Source organism: Sapajus apella, unplaced genomic scaffold (assembly GCF_009761245.1).
Source record: "Sapajus apella isolate SASKATOON/1434 unplaced genomic scaffold, GSC_monkey_1.0 scaffold100, whole genome shotgun sequence".
NCBI lineage: Eukaryota > Metazoa > Chordata > Mammalia > Primates > Cebidae > Sapajus > Sapajus apella.
The window spans coordinates 746,652-764,086 of NW_022437040.1; the positions used below are offsets into that span (position 1 = coordinate 746,652).

At 39.8% G+C, this 17,435-nt stretch overlaps 1 protein-coding gene across 30 annotated transcripts in view; it reads right to left on the reverse strand.

Annotated features, from left to right (window-relative positions):
- CELF2 (CUGBP Elav-like family member 2) overlaps window positions 1-17,435 on the reverse strand; it is a 641,808-nt gene that overhangs the window by 255,765 nt on the left and 368,608 nt on the right. The window contains exon 1 of one of the 30 annotated variants that reach the window (XM_032258110.1): window positions 8,240-10,740. The exons of the other annotated variants lie outside the window; for them this stretch is intronic. The gene's annotated coding sequence lies outside the window, so the exon portion shown is untranslated. Of the gene's footprint in view, window positions 1-8,239; window positions 10,741-17,435 lie in introns of those variants that run through there. 30 annotated transcript variants of the gene reach the window in all.

The following is a 17,435-nucleotide window of genomic DNA, read 5'->3' on the forward strand; positions in this document are numbered from 1 at the left end:
AACCATCATTCTCAGCAAACTGACACAGGAGCAGAAAATCAAACACCACATGTTCTCATTGTTCAACACCCGCCTATGAGTGAGAACATGTGGTGTTTGATTTTCTGCTCCTGTGTCAGTTTGCTGAGAATGATGGTTTCCAGGTTCATCCATGTTCCTACAAAGGACACGAACTCATCATTTTTGATGGCTGCATAATATTCCAACTAACAAGGAACGTAAAGGACCTCTTCAAGGAAAACCACAAGCCACTGCTCAACGAAATAAGAGAGGACACAAACAGATGGAGAAACATTCCATGTTCATGGTTAGGAAGAATCAATATCATGAAAATGGCCATACTGCCCAAAGTAATTTACACATGCCACTGTTCTTCCTCTGTCTCCTTCACAAGTTAATTGTCTCTTCAGGCCCCAAGGCATTGTTGGTTCCAGACACTGGGACTCAGATGTTCTCACTTTATACCCCTCCCCACAGCTGATTTCATTTTTCCACAAGATTTTCATGACTCAAGATGTTCACCTGAACTACATGCAAATGAACCTCAAGTCCACACTTCCAGCCAGAAATCTCTCACCAGGCCCAGTCCCTTATATACAAATGCCTGCTCAAAATCACCTGAAACACCATCATCACTTTTAAAATCCAAGTGTGACAATGCCCGTCCTCTGCTTAATTCCCTTGCTCTCAGAGGTTTTTGCTGCAAAATGTTGTACGATGAAGTATTTCCTACTGAATGACTAACTGGATACAAATACCGTATTTCCTTTTCATCCTTTGAAATGTATTACTGACTCACTGATTCCTGAGTTGAGGAAAATTCATCTGGGATACCTTCATCTGAAGAATCTGAGATTTCACTTACACAATCAATTTCACCATCGTCTAGAGTCTAGAGAGCTTCTGTCTTTTGGCATTTATCTTCTGAATCATGTGGTAATCATCAGAGGTCCTGATCAGTTTCCTTTTCTTTGCTATCATGGGAGAAAATTATCAATTCTCAACTGTGTTCAACTAGAGATTTTCTAAAAATTTAGATAAAAGCATCTCGTGCCTTCCTTTATACCTCCTTGAAAGATACAAAAAAACTGTGGGTCATGCCGCAAGAAAACTCAAAGATAAAATAACATTTCAGTATTGCATCAGCCTTAGAGTTGATTCCATCACTCTTTGCTTTTCTAACTTTTATTTTAGTATGGTTGGGAATTGATAAGCATGAATGAACAAATTTCTCAGATGATGAAACAGGAAAATGTTTCTAGATACAGAAAAAATAAGATCACTAAGAGGTCAAAATGTGTCTTAGATGTACAAAAGGTCCAAAAGAACTATGTGGTAATGCTAAGATAGTATGAGTTGTTCTTTGCCCTAAAATAAATAATGTTCTGTTTTTTCCTTGTAAGACCTCTAGGAAAGATTAAATTTTATCCAACAGCCATCCTTAAAAGCACTTAAGGCATCTCAAAAAAGAAACTCCAAAATTAAAATGGGGTCCAAGGGACCCTGATGTTATACTGAGGGTTGCATGCACCTCCTTGCCTTTAAGATACTGATGTTACTGCCATCTTTTTCAAGGAAGGTTTTCTGGATCCCCCTGATTAGGTCAAACTTGTCTATTACACCATTTCGTAACATCATTTTCTTCTGTCTCACAGCACTAACACAGTTGCAATTTGACATTTATTGGTCTGATTAGTGTGAGTATTTGGTCAATGTCCGCTCTCACTAACCTTTAAAGATCATGAGCGTAGACACTGTGTTTCCCCAGCATCTGGAATCAGGCATGGCACACAGTAGGTTCTCAATAGGGACCTTGGGGAAATGAGTCTAAATTCAGTTCTATCTCCACACTACATGAAATAACTGTCATAATGGGTAAGAATTGCCCGCTATGACTTTACAATTTTTTCCTAAGAGACTGTTACATATTTTCATCCTTCCTCCATTCCCTGCTGTGTGACCCCAGACAACAGTGAAGGAAATATTTACTAAGTACCCACTGGGGTCGGAGGGTCTATGTTTAATGTTAGGTTTTACTTCTCAGAATCCTGCAAACTGAATATTCCCATTTTCACTTTACAGACGGGAAAGTGGGATTTAGAAGGTTAAATAACTTGCCCAAGGTCTCAGAACCAATAAATAGGAAAAGAGATTTAAATTCATGCCTGATCTGACTCTAACCTGTGTTTTTTGTACGCTATCCACTGAAACACACAAGGGAAGCATGTTCTATTTCTTTTACAACTACCCAGAACACAGAGTTTCTTGCTTGGGAAACAGTGGGCCCTAAGAGGTGTTGTCTAAAGAGCTATGATCCAATGTAAATCAATATTTAGATTTGGTTTTTCTTGCATCAGTTTTTTTTTTTTCCTAAAAAGCTTGTACTGTCCTTGCCTTGTGTGTGGAGTCTTATTTAAAAGTAGAATTTATGCCACACAGGCACTTAGAGGCATTCTCATTTTCCTTGGAAAACAGGAAGTCAGCTCCAATATATTAGTAAGAGCAGTGTGCTATCAATATTACATATTTGCAAGAAAGTTTTACTTAGCAAAATCACAAAGAAAATTCCCCAGTGGAGGACTTGCCTTCTACTAGCACTTCAAAAATGTACCTCCACTGGCTATCGGAATGCCTGTTGCCATAAAATACCATGACTTAAAGTAAGCCCAGTGTTTTTCATCTGTCAAATAGGTGCATATTTATATACTCTCATAAGAGGTTATAATGACTTCCTCCTTAGAGCTTATTTCACTTCATACCTTTCTATTAGAAGCTGAGGTTCCTCCTTTCAAAATCCAACAGCAAATTCATGAGATGACATCATTAAAAGCCACAAAAAAACTGGAGTGACATTAAATGACTAATAACTGGATGTTGGAGGGAAATGAGAGTGAAGTGAAAGTTGCCAATTCAGGTCCCTCATCATAATTTCTACCTGTAGGCAAGAGTTCTATCATGCCACATGACAGTAACTACAGACCCAAGCACAGTGTCACCCTGACTGTGCTGCTTCCAACCCAGAGCACCTACACCAGTGGTCTCTGTGGGTAGGGAGGAGATGCAGCAGGAGCTAGCATTCTTGCTTCAACATATACGTGCAAGTCTCCTAGCTCCTCCCACATCCTGACGAACAGCAAACCCTGCTGTAATTGGGAGATACACTGCCTGGGCTCGAATACTGACTCTGCCCTTGAGTGACTCAAGCTCCTTGGGTGAGTCACTGATGCTCTCAGGGTCTCAGTCTCCTCATCTATAAAATGATGGTTTAAAGCTGTTGTGTACTATTTACAGCTGTTGTGAAGGGTCACACGGTTAATCAATGTACAGTGATTGACAGCATACCCACCATAGCAAGTATGAGCTATTGTTGCTATAATTTTCAGAGAGGGGGAAAAAAGGAAGGAATGTATGGTTTCAGAAAAAATATGAAATTTAAGAAAAAAAATAGTTACCAAACACCTGATGAATGCCAGGGCACACAATGAAGCCAGCTCATTCCTCAAATCCCTCCAGAGCTTTACTCACAGTGTCATGGAAAGCCAACTCCTTACAAGGCCCTGTGTGGCCGGGACCCCACTTCCTGTGGCCTTATCTCTTTTCTCCCTCCTCCCCACTCCCTCTGCAGCAGCACACTGGCCTTCAGTTTTCTCCAACATGCCAGGTACACTCCTGCTTTACCAGGCACTTCCAGTGCACCTGCCTTCTGCCTGGACTGTTCTATCCCGCATAAGTGCATGGCCAAATCCCTCAGCAGCTTCCTGGTTTCAATTGCTCCTTCTAGATAAAGCCCACCCTGATATCCTATTTAAAACGGCAATCTTCCCTCTGCCCTCCAAATCTGGAGCTCCTAGTTCCCTCTGCCCTGCTCTATTCCTACCACACCACACCCCTGCCCCCCGCCCGACCATGGTATCTTCTAAGTAAGTTGTTTTATTTATAGCATCTGTAGTCCTCACTAGAGTGCACACTCAGCAAGGGTGGGGGACAGGGTTTGTCTGCCTTGTTCACTGATGCTCCATAAACATGTGTTGAATGAATAAAGCCTGTACTTCATATTTTAGATTTAAGTTTTTCCCTATTGGTTCAAAGAGAAAAACCACATCCTTGTGTTTTCCCCCCTCATTTTGACATGGATAAATCAAAAACAGTGACTGGAGCTCCTTATGATTCCAATGATCCAAGAAACCTCTAACCATCACACTAGATGGTTCACTGGATAGGAAACTAATTTGTGTATTGCATTTATTTCTACCCTTCTCTTTCCAAAAAGAATCTGAGGTCATTTCGGTAGTAAGGGATTTCCCTTTAGTAGTTCAAGAATTTACCACCAGATCTACTGAAAGAAACCTGAGGAAACACGATGACCATCTCACATTTTTGAAAATGCATCACTGTAAGACAAACACTTGCATACACAATACCATACATTCATTTCTAGGACAGGTATTGTTTTGATAACGGCAATGTTTGCCAAACTTGTGGCTACCTGAAAATCCCAAGATACACTGACCACCTCTCCAAAGAGAAGACCTTGTTTAACAGAAGGTGAGCTCCATTAAGTCATGAAAGGAAATGCACTCTTAAGAAATATAGATTGCTTAACTGCTCAAACTGCTTGATGCCTTGGATAGCAATGAACTTCACTTGGATAGCAGACACTTCATGCTAATCGAGATGTGCATTACAAGATTACCAGGGATAGTCTAGGTGACAAATGACACACGCATCTTGAGAAAGAAGTATTCCTGAAATGGAGACTGGGCCTGCAAAGCTTTCGCAGTATTTTTCTACCTGGTCTAATTTTAGATGATTCCCTGACCACCAGAGGGTTTGTACTATGCCAGGTTGATCCCAGCTCAAGCAACAGATTTTTCTATCTGACTGCAGGTCACATTATCTCATGAATGAGCTGTTATTTAGGTCAGTGAAAAATCTCGGCCTAATTGAATGTGCGTTGTATTCCTGGCGCTTGTGCTCTATCAAGATTTTAAATCACATTTACGGGGTAGGGAAGAGATTGGTATGAAGAAGCAAAAGGGGATTGTGACATTTATGCTCTATTTGAAGCAAAACAAGTCAAAATACCTGAATAATTTTAAATCTTTCATTCTTAAATGATGGGTTCAGTATGGTTTAGTTGATACTATTTGCTTAGCTATTACTTCTTCCACAGTGTTAACACACTTTTTCCCTAAACAAGAAATACTGTTTGATTTTAACTTTGAAGCTTACAGTTCTAGAAAAAGAAAAGCAATTTACTGTTTCATCATAATAGGCAAACAAGCAAAAATAATTCCTTGGTTAAATAACCATAGACCACTATGAGGGGAGTGCTAGTGGGACTGACCTGCTGAAAATGATAAACGAATCCAAATGTGGAATGCAGTTAAAGAGAAACCAAATCCACACATCAGAAAAAGCATCAAGTACTAGAAAATGATCTGGAAAACCTAGTCCAGATCTAAGAATTGGGTTAAATCTGTCAACAAAATGAGATGATCCTGTTAACGGTGCATTTTGACTTTGAGAAAACTCCTCCTTTTGCCCAAAACAAAAGTATAAACTCCATAAGGAGGGGATCAAGTCTCTCCCCAGCAGATGCTGGCCGTCGCACCTGATAAACAGCAGCCCCTTAAGTATCTGCCAAAGACACTCAGGAATGTAGAGTTTCCTGTAGTTCAACTGAGTGAATGCAACTCCACCGATATACACAGCAGTCCAGGAGCTATAAAACGTGAGATTATCCAAGGAGAATGCAAAAGGCACTAATCCACTCCCTTCTGGAAGCAATACCCAAAGATGCTCAGGGTTATCCCTCAGAGAGTCTGACTTAATGGGTCAGAAAGGGACCCAGGCACCAATGTCACTAAAGACTTACTCAGGTGATTCTAACATGTGGACCAAAATGACAACCACTGACCTATCAATACTACACTGAGTTCGTAAATCTAAGCATTTTTATACAATGTCTTATCTACATTACTAATACAAGCCAAAAAAAAAAAAAAAAAAAAGGGTTTAAAGATACCTGCCACACTTGTGTAACACTTCAAAAGGATCTGCTATTTAAATTTCACATTTAAAATCCGTAACTACAATCTAAGACATTTTATTGAATATCAAGTGAAGAAATAAACCTTTTTATTTATGATGCCGTACCTTAAAATGTGACCCCAAATTACTTTGGAATAAAAAAAAATGCTATGCACAGTGCCTAGCAATGCTAGCACACAGCAATGCTTTCTAGTAAAAATTGCTAACTAAAATTCCATAGTTTCAATATTCATACATACATGGTTCCATGTGGAGATTTTATAGGTAAATCATGAATGCTTGGTAGTAGTCGGGTGACCATCTTAAGTCAGCATCTTTCAATGATTTCAAATCATTTCAGATATCAAATGGAGAATAAATATTTAATAGGCAGCCCCCTCTGTATGTGCCATGTTCCTAAATACAGGAACGCCTTGGAGATAGAGATAGTGCAGGTTTGGTTCCAGATCATCAAAATAAAGCTAGTAATTCAATGAAGCATGTCACAAGAATTTTTCGGTTTCCCAGTGCATACAGAAATCATGTTTACACTACACTGTAGTAAATGTAACTATTAAGTGTGCCAAAGAATTATATCTTTAAAAAAGTATGTATCTTAATGTTAAAATACTTCATTGCTAAAAATTGCTAACAATCATTTGAGTTTTCAGCTGGTTGCAATCGTTTTGCTGGTAAAGGTTCCTGCCTCCATGCTGATGGCTACTGACTGATCAGGGAGAGGGCTGCTGAAGGATGTGGCAATTTCTTAAAATAGGACAACCATGAAGTTTGCTGCTTTGACTTACTCTGGGAAAATGTTTCTGCAGCATGCCTTGCTGTTTGATAGCATGTTGCTCATGTCAGAAGTTCTTTCAAAACTGGAGTCAATCCTCACAAACCCTGCCACTGCTTTATTAACAAAATTTATGGAATATTATGAATCTTTTGTCATTTCAACAATGTACAAAGCATTTTCACCAGGGGTCCATCTCCAGAAACTGATTTCTTTGCTCATCTATAAGAAGCAACTCCTCAACCGTACAAGTTTGATCATGATATTACAGCAGTTCAGTCCAGGAGTCTCCAGGCTCCACTTCTAATTCTTTTGCTATCTCCACCATACCTGCAGTGACTTCCTCCAATGAAGTCTTGAGCCCCTCAAAGTCATCCATGAGGACTGGAATCCACTTCTCCCAAATTCCTGTTGATATTGATATTGTGACCTTCTCCCATGAATCATGAATGTTCTTAATGATCTCTAATATGGTAAATCCTTCCCAAAAGGTTTTCAATTTATTTCGCACAGATCGATCAGAGGAATCACAAACTATAGCAGCCATAGCCTTACAAAATATATTTCTTAAATAAGACTTCAATGTGGAAATTACTTCTTATCCATGGGCTGCAGAATGGATGTTGCATTAGCAGGCATGGAAACAACATTAACCTATTTGTACATCTCCATCATAGCTCCTGGATGACAAGTTACATTGTCAACGGGCACTAATATTTTGAAAGGAATCTTTTTTTCCTGTCTGTGCAGTAGGTCTCAACAGTGGGCATAAATTCAGTAATTGGCCAGGCTGGCGGCTCACAACTCTAATCCCAGCACCTTGCGAGGCCAAGAGGGGTGGATCACCTGAGGTAAGGCGTTCAAGACCAGCCTAGCCAAGATGGTGAAACCCCATCTCTACTAAAAATACAAAAATTAGCTGGGTGTGGTGGTGGGTGCCTGTAATCCCAGCTACTCAGGAGGCTGAGGCAGGAGAATCACTTGAGCCCAGACGGTGGAGGTTGCAGTGAGCTGAGACTGCGCCACTGCACTCCAGCCTGCGTGACAAAGCAAGACTTTGTTTCAATAAAAAAAATTATAATTCAGTAAGATATGCTGTAAACAGATGTGCATCAACCAGGATTTGTTGTTCCCTTTACAGAGCAATGGAAGAGTAGATTTAGTATAATTATTGAGGACACTTGGTGAAGATGCTTTGTACAAAGCATGAAAAAAGATTCATAATATTCCATAAATTTCATTAAGAAATTATTTTTGGAATAGTAAATGAGCAATATCTTAAAGGGAAAGTCACCAGTTGTATTAGTCCCTAATAAGATAATCAATCTGTCATTTAAAGCCAGGTACTGACTTCTTGTCTTTAGCTATGAAACATCTAGATGGCATCTTCCAATAGAAGGCTGTTTCATTTACCTTGAACCATCTGTTGTTTAGTGTTGCCACTTTCATCAATGATCTTGCTAGGTCTTCTGGATAACTTACTGCAGCTTCTCCATTAGCACTTGCTGATTCACCTTGTACTTTTATGTTAAGGAGATGGCTTCTTTCCTCCAACCTCACGAACCAATCTTTGCTAGCTTCAAACTTCTCTCTTCTGCAGCTTCCTCACCTCTCTCATCCTTCAGAGAAACTGAAGAGAGTTAGGGCCTTGCTCTGGATTAGGCTTTGGCTTAAGGGATTGTTGTGGCTGGTTTGATTTTCTATCCAGACCACTTCAGTTTTCTCCGTATCAGCAATTAGGCTATTTATCATTTGTCTGTTCATTGGAACTGCACTTTTAATCTCCTTCAAGAACTTTCCTTTGCATTTACAACTTGGATAGATGCTTGGTGCAAGACACCCAGCTTTCAGCCTATCTCAGTTTTTGACATGCCTTCCTCACTGAGCTTTAATTAATCATTTCAAGCTTTTGATTTTTGACTCTTTCTTTCAATTGAACACTGAAAGGTCATTGTAGGGTTATTGACTGACCCGATTTCAATTAAAAAATTGAAATTTGGAGTATAGAAAAGCCCAAGTAGAGGGAGAGAGACAGGGGAATGGCAGAACTTCACACACAACTTTCACTAAACTATCTTCTGTGGGTACTGTTCCTGGCACCCTGAAACAATTGCAATAGTAACATCAAAGATCATGAATAACAGATCACTGTAAAAGTTACAATAAAGTTTGAAATATTGTGAAAATTACCAAAATGTGAAACAGAGACGTAAATTGACTACATGCTATTGAGAAATGGCACCGACAGTCTTGTGACGCAGGGTTGCCACAAACCTTCAATTTGTTAAAAAGGAAAAAAAGGGCAGTATCTGAAAAGCACACTAAAGTGAAGCACAATTCAACAAGGTGTGCCTGTGTTCTTAAAGTACATCAAAGGGTGATGACTTGTAAGAGTGGCCAAGAAGAGTTAAAGACAGGAGCACTGAGGGTATGCAATGCAGGAACGGCTGTAATATCAAGAACCTCCACCACATAAAATGCTTCACATATCCTAATTACACTTTTCCAGAATCTGGCAGACTTGTACCTTACTCTTCAGGAAGTACAAAATGTCCCTGAATCATGAAGGCACTGCTTACTCTGCTGGAAACGGTGCACACGGAGCTGTCCTATCCAGGCAGAGTTTTGAATGAGGTTCACTCGGTTCCTACAGGCTGTATTAAATGGCAAAGTGTATTTCATGTTCTTTCAGGCACAAGAATGCAGTAAAATTGCTGCTGGTACCTCAGAGATCATGGGGCTGTTCAGTGACTTGGTAAGACAAACTAGACTTCAACTCTTCACATACTGTGATCTCCATTCACAAGGTAATCAACAGCACCAACTCGAGAACTTTACTAGATTTCTCTCTTCCTCTTGCATTTTGAGAACAAGCCTCTGATTTCAAAGATGAGTGCTTTTGATACACTTTGAAATAAAAAGAATCCAAGAAAAAGAACTATGACCAATTCAAGAGCTTTTGAGCATCTACTCTGTGCCAAGCTTAAGCATGTGAAGGTTGAAACCTATCCTAATCAGATAAACTCGAGCAATTTAAATGCAAAGGCTCTATTCCCTCATTCAGCTGCACTGTTAGAAGACGAAAACCTGCACATTTCCGGGATTTTAGATACTCAACAAAGTGAATTTGGGGGAGTCCTTAAAGAGTTAAGTTTCCTTAAGTGAAAGCACTACTCTTCACTTACAGTGCCTGAGGCCATGTTTCCCTCTGGCTGATATAAATCACTGCATTTTCTGTACTCTGTCCTGACAGCCACTATCTCTGAGTCTGCAAGGCTATGTGTTTATTGCAATTGCACAATTCTTTCTTTGGACTCCAAGCTTTCTTTTCAAGGTTTAAAATCTTCGATGCACAGAAACAAGAGCTGTCACATGGAATATATTTTCACCATCTCACCAGAATACTCCTTCAAAGTATCAGCCTCAGCCCTAAAAAGGACCATGCTAAGTAAACCAAACATTTTCCTCTTTGTGAGCAAAGGGCCCATTTTCTCTGAGCATGAGTTTAGTAAATGGTCTAAGTTTGCTGCCTACCTTAGCAAAATGGCTCAAACCTACCCAAATTACCAAGCCAAATGATTAGGTACACTATAAAGACAAATATACTCAAACATAGGCTTTCCACCCTAAAACAGAAGTACAAGTCTAGTAAAATTGAGTCAAAAAGCCAGGGATTAAGGAATAGAATGCATATCTCAGCTGACTGATTAAAATGGCAGCATCATGTGGTAAGCCATGGTGAAATGAGTCAGAAGAACCACCGTTCTAGCGGTGGTTCTGTTTATTAGTGGAGGGCACTGAAGTAGTAGTCTTGTTAACCTTGTCTGTAGCTTGACTCATACATAAAATAGAAGGCCAGATGCAATGGCTCACAGCTGTAATCCTGGCACTTTGTGAGACCAAGCCAGGAGTATCACTTGAGCCCAGGAGTTTGAGACCAGCCTACGCAAGATGGTGGAACCCCTCGTCTCTACAAAAAAATTAAAAATCAGCCGGGCATGGTGATAAATGCTTGTTTTCCTAGCTACTCGGGAGACTGAGGTAGAAGGATCATTTCAGGCCAGGAACTCAAGGTACCAATCAGCTATGATTGTGCTGCGGCACTCCAGCATGAGCCACAAAAATAATATACTGTCTCTTTAAAAAACAAACAAAAAAAGGCCAGGTATGGTGGCTCATGCCTGTAATTCCGGCTCTTTGGAAGGCTGATGTTGGCAGATTACCTGAGGTCAGGAGTTCAAGACCAGCCTGGCCAACATAGCAAAACCCCTTCTCTACCAAAAATACAAAAATTAGCCAGGCCTGGTGGTACAAGCCTATAATCCCAGCTACTTGGGAAACTGAGACAAGAGAACTGCTTTAACCCAGGAGGTAGAGGTTGCAGTGAGCCCAGATCATGCCACTGCACTCCAGCCTAAGTGACAGAGCAAGATTTCATCTTAAAAATTAAAAAAAAAGTAAATAGTACCTCACCTAATTTGCTTGTATGAATTGTTGAAAAATAATGCTTTATACTTTAACACAGTAAGTTAAAATAAAGCTCTTAAAGCCAGAAGTGGGACACAAATACAGTGTAAATCCTTAAAATCAGTCTTTTACATTAGAAGCACACACATCAGAGCAGTGACAGGTGTATACAGCCAGCCTACAGGAGAACAATTTGCAGACAGTACTTAAAAAGTTACTACATGGCTGAGCTCAGGCTAAACTAGTTTAGTATTTTATGTATACTCGTTTGCTTAAATACTACAACTTGACTGAAACACGCCAGAGTCTCTACTGGCTCCAGAAGAGGGGGTGTTTGAACATTAGATTCCAATTTTCTCTTCAGATAATCTATTCCCATTTGGTCGGGAGTAAAGTATTTCCATTTTGCTTAGCCTCTTTCTTTTCAGGCAATCTAAAAGTTAGACTAAAAAAAGGAGGAGGAAGAAAAAGCCTCCATTTAACACATCTTGCTAACAGTAAAGAGTAGAACCTCTCTTGCTAAATATACTTGTTCTTTGTGGTAGACTGCTGGCTAATGTCAGAACCTTGTGGGATGCAGTATCCTAAAATGCATCTTTCTGATAATATGGGTTAAAGGGATGATGCTGGGTTTGGGGAAACAGATTGTTCACCAAAAACATTCTGTGACTCTTGTATTCCCGGTCATAATCTGACAATCACCATCCCTACGTTACATCTTTGTGCTTAAAAAGCCAGCTTCAAGTATTTCATGGGGCGGGGCGGGGTGGGGGGAGAGAAGAAAACATACTATGTCAATGGCTTTGAGCATATAATCAGTGTTTGTATCCATAAAGGCCAAGCATTCTCTTTGGATCAACACTTATTCAAATGGTACCCTCCCCCACAAGGCCGTGTCTGAGGCTTCTTTGTGAGAGTTCCATGGTAAGTAGTTGTTTATGTCAGGCCATTAACTTGTTTTCCTTTTCTCCTGTTCTCTCCATAGATTAACATTTAGCAAAATGAAAATATCCTCCAGGTGTTTACCTGGCTGTATTTCAAGGCATTCGTAAAATGCCTGGGCCCTACCCCTCTAGAGGCCCAGGCATTGCTCTCTCAGCCACGCGTACCTCGTATGACCCACACTGGCTCATTAGCTTCTGTGGCATCTCATGGAAGTCTGGTCTGGGACCTCTTGTTCTTTCAGGGGCTGTAACTGCTGCCTCTGGAGATTGATTTTTCATCAGGGAAAACTGTTTCTCTGTTACACAGATGGTACCATGGCCTCCAGGCATGGCTGCTCACTAACTGCCCCAGCACAGCCTCCCCCTCGGCCCCCCGTTCTGGAATTCATTTGGGAGCAGGTTACTGGACACCTCACTTGGCTGTTGTTACTCGCCCCTCCCCCAGAAGCATATAGTTAGGAGGTTGAATGTGCCATCTGATTTTCCTCCTGTGGGTCTTGCCCTTCCCTGCAGAGACTTCCCCCAGTACTATGACTTCTTTTTCTGGCATAAGTTTAGAGTTATTGCTAATGGACAGCTTTTCAGACTTTGATTACAATGACTGATCAGATTTGCTTCCAACATTGGCTCTTAGCATCTTCTTCACCTCTTCTAAGATGAGTGGTCTACTATCCTCATGAAACTGCATCCTCCAATCCTGCATCCTCTTAGATATTTTGCAAGGTCTTCTCCAATAAATAAATCAATACTCTTCGCAAACATTTCATTCCTATTCTTAAAATTTATAACCCTTGACTCCCTTCTTAGACAATTCAAATACCTTCCCTTCCTGCACAAGAATTCTTTCTTGCTCTCTGCCTCAGTGCATTTTATGGAATGTATGCTCATAATTGAATCTTACAATTCTCTTTATCTTACAGTGAAACTGTCAGTGTTGAAAAGCTCATGCAAGTGTAATCAATTATTACCTGATTGATTAGGAACTACAGAGCATGCTGTTAGGCACCTATTCCTAGCTATGCATCTTAGAGAAGGCAGAAGTGACTTACAAAAACATCTAACCATTCATTTCCTACCAGAGCAACAAAGCCCCATTTAAGGAGAAACCCTACAAATATGACGGAGTGTGAGAGAGCATATTCTATATGCAAAATGAATTATTTTAACGATTATGAAAGCATTTTAAAGAGCTTTACAGAATTGCGGAATACAGGGTGCCATAGTGTACATATACCTCTACCTTTACAAAAATCTCCAGTTTCCATCAGAGGGTTTATCTATGCATGGGCTCAGTGTTCCCATTTTCAATGGACAAACATGCTGAAGCCAATTCTGCTTAAAACAAACAAAAACTCTTTCTAAATGCAATTCTTGGATTTAGGCCACTGTCACAAAATCACTACTCTTCTCTGTGGCTCCCCTAGCTGCTTTTAAAGCTTTGTTTTCAAATACAAAAGCAGATTTAAGCATTGCTTGCAGTGAGTGCTGTAGATGGGGTTTAAATAATACAGCAGTTGGGACTGAAAAGGAACCTTTAGAAATGGCTAGATGGGGGATACTCCAGATGGGGAGAGAGAAAGGAAGGAAAAACTCACACATGAGAGCTTTCAAGATGGTGGCCACAGCACTTGCACTTGGTCTACTGAAGAATCTGCCATGCCTTCCAGATGCCATCAAGAGTTTGGGGGAGCAATCAGGATCAAAATTAGGTCACATTTAGCAAAGTAGGTCTTTCTACTTCAGAAACCATCTCACAAAATATCAGGTTTAGAACGAATCTTAAAAGCCATCTAAGCCAAGCTCATTTATCTCAGTCACTCACAAGCGCATGAAGCATGAGGGCACAGGGATGAGGAAAGACTCTGAAAGAGAAATGTACCTGTGAGCTCCTATGGCACCTGTGTCTCCATTAAAACTCCTCTCAGTCAAATGATACTCTGTCAGCCAAATAGTTCCCTTTATTATTCTTTCTCCCTGTTATTCTGACTCAGAAACTTAACAGAAACAGGAATCTGATCCTGTTCATAAAATTATGAGGAAACTATAGTACTAGATATAGAATAATGGGTATCAATGTGGACTTGTAAAGGCATTCTACAAAGGTATAACCTATCTGTTTGCTTTTTGTAGTCTTTGTCTTTCACCTATATTCCCTCTAACTAGTAAAGCACACCAGGAGAAAATGCATGTGAACTGTGAGTTAGTATCCGTCACATCAACTTGTTTTCTAGTTATTCTGGACAACTGGAAATTTGCATGAATGACATATAAACACATGAAACACAGGTTATGAGCATTATAGTAACATGTATAACGCAATCAATTTTCAGAACCGATAGTAGCTCGAAACTTTCTCTAAAAGAATACCAGTGTGGTGGCTCATGCCTATAATCCCAACACTTTGGGAAGCCAAAGCAGGTGGATCATGTGAAGTCATGAGTTCAAGACCAGCTTGACCAACATGGAGAAACACTGTCTCTACTAAAGCCAAAAAAAATTAGCTGGGTGTGGTGGTGGGTGCCTATAATCCCAGCTACTCAGGAGGCTGAGGCAGGAGAATCACTTGAACTTGGGAGGTGGAGGTTGCAGTGAGCTAAGATAGAGCCACTGCACTCCAGCCTGGATGACAGAGTGAGATTCCAAAAAAATAAAAATAAAAAACACTAGAAAAGAAAGCTTTTTTCTTCCCTCAACAGTCTTAACTCTCCTATCCTTTCATTTGACCTTCATGTCTCACATCAGTTAGTGCCAATCCACAGACTACAGGTCTACCATAGAGTGTCCTCCAGACCACTGTGAAATGAGATAGACAATGCCAATTTTTCATAAATTGAAATTAAGTTAAGAGAGTGTTATTAACACACACACACACACACACATACACACACACAGAGTTATCTTCTACCTCTTTTAAAAACGACGATGAAAGCAGATGATAGACTTTTTCCTAATGTCCTTGCCAAAATAAAATCTTAGCACCTTATACATGTTTCTCCAAGTCTAGGAACCATTGCCCTAAGTATCAACTGAACCACCTCTTCCTCATGAGATCACAGTAACTACGGAATGATACAATAAGGGAAAGTTGAACGATCAAAACTTTGGTGAAGGAAAGATAACGGAATAAAAGACATGGCTGTGCATCCTATAACTACCACCATACGAACAGGCATCAGCTTTGTAGTAACAATTGTAGCGCATTTATTGTGCACTTCCTATATGCCAGGGTTTTTACTAAATGTTTTTCAAACACTGTCTCACTTGTCCCATTTTGAGGTCAGAAGTTGAATAATGTGTTGCTTCCTAAAGATACTGGAAATTATACTTCGAAATTCATTTTGGCTATGTTTAAACAGTAACAAAATGGGGCATTTTCCAAAATAAGCAAATGTAGTTTTATTACTTGTAATAATATCATTAATAAAAACTATAAACAGAACTGACAAAAGTATATTCAAGATAAATCAGAGTATGCCTACGAATGCCCAAATAAATTCAGCCTTTTTAAAAAATGTGCTTTTCAGAACAAGAGTAACAGAAATTTGTCAATGCAAAAGAAAGAAATTCTTTTAGTCTAAAAGTGGAAGAGTTAAAAAGAAAAAGATGAGTTATTTCCTAATCCATCCACAACACATACTTGAAATTGATTATAACTGTGTTTGAATGCATTTTGTTTCCTTAGATATGCCTCTGAGGTGAAACGACCAATGGCAAGAGGAAGCAGAGGATTCGTGCACTAGAAAATACTGAGAGAGATCAGAGTATTCTGTCTACTTCACTGAAGATATGGTCTATTGAGGGAAAACTAATTAACAGTTGATCCAAGGAACAAAAGAATGCTGTTATGTGACACTTTGTTGGGAAAGTGACTGTGATAATAAAAAAACAGATGTCCAGAGAATCTGTCACATAATTACAGTGTTTATGGTTGATAATTTAAAGGCATAGATGAATTGTATACTTCTGAAGGTCTCCTTCACCCTGTGAGAATACAACTTACTTTGCTATAACCTTGGTTTTCTAGGGAAAAAAAAAAAAAAAAAACTTTACAGTAATGAACCAATACTACAAGATTAAAGAAGAAAACGTTAAAAAACCCTCAGGCTCTAATCAAGAGGAAAGTGAAATAGAGTAGTATGACATTTCACTCTAAGGAAACTAATACACTCTGAAAAGTTAGTATGGACCAGTTTTGTGATATTGAGGGGGAAAAACAGATTTTCACACGAGAAGCCCTCTACCACATGATTTACTGGTTCTAGTGCCTGAATCCACTTCCTTCCTCTTCCCAGAATATGCTATCATCCTGTACATTCCACCATAATAATGGGGCCATCTACTTGCAGAGTTACTGCCTGGATCAAACAAGATAATGAACAAAAGAGAGCTTTGGATGTAAAGGAAAACATCATACAAGGTTACTGTCAGAGCAATGTGTTAAGGATCCACAGAAGCGCCAACTAAACACAAAACCATTAAAGGATGTTAAAAAAACATATAGTTTACCTATCTGCAGTTAGCTTTTCATTTTTAAATACGGAACTGCTTGGTTCTGAACAGGACCGAAGTTCATTTGACAACTCACAGGATATCACCCAAGGACGGTGCAAGTATGATCATCTAAGGAAATAAGCATCAGCAACTGAGCCCAAACAACCTACAGGTCAGTAACAGGATAAAGAAGCTTCCATCTCAGGTGTCTCGGTCAACCAAGGTTGAATCACAGTAACCAAAAAATTGGTTATCTGACCTAACTTTGGCAATGTCTTTGAAAAAAACATAATGATCTCTACTAGCTGTCTTCTCAGACTTCCCCTAAATGATCTACAGACACAATTTAGCAAAAGAAAGTATTAACAACTACAGCCTAGAATAGTGGTTCATGTCTATAATCCCAGCACTTTGGGAGGCCAAGGTGAGCAGATTGCTTGAGGAAGACCAGCCTAGACAACATAGCTAACACCATGCCCAGGTAATTAAGTATTTTAGGGCCCATGACAGGACTGTAAAAAACCTAATCAGCCAGGCATGGTGTTATGCACCTGTAGCCCCAGCCACCTGGGAGGCTGAGGTGGGAGGATTGCTTGAGCCCGGGAGGTGGAGGTTGCAGTGTGCCAAGACTGCACTACTGCACTCCAGCCTGGGCCACAAAGAGAGACCCTGTCTCAAAAAAAAAAAAAAAAAAAAAAAAAAAAAAA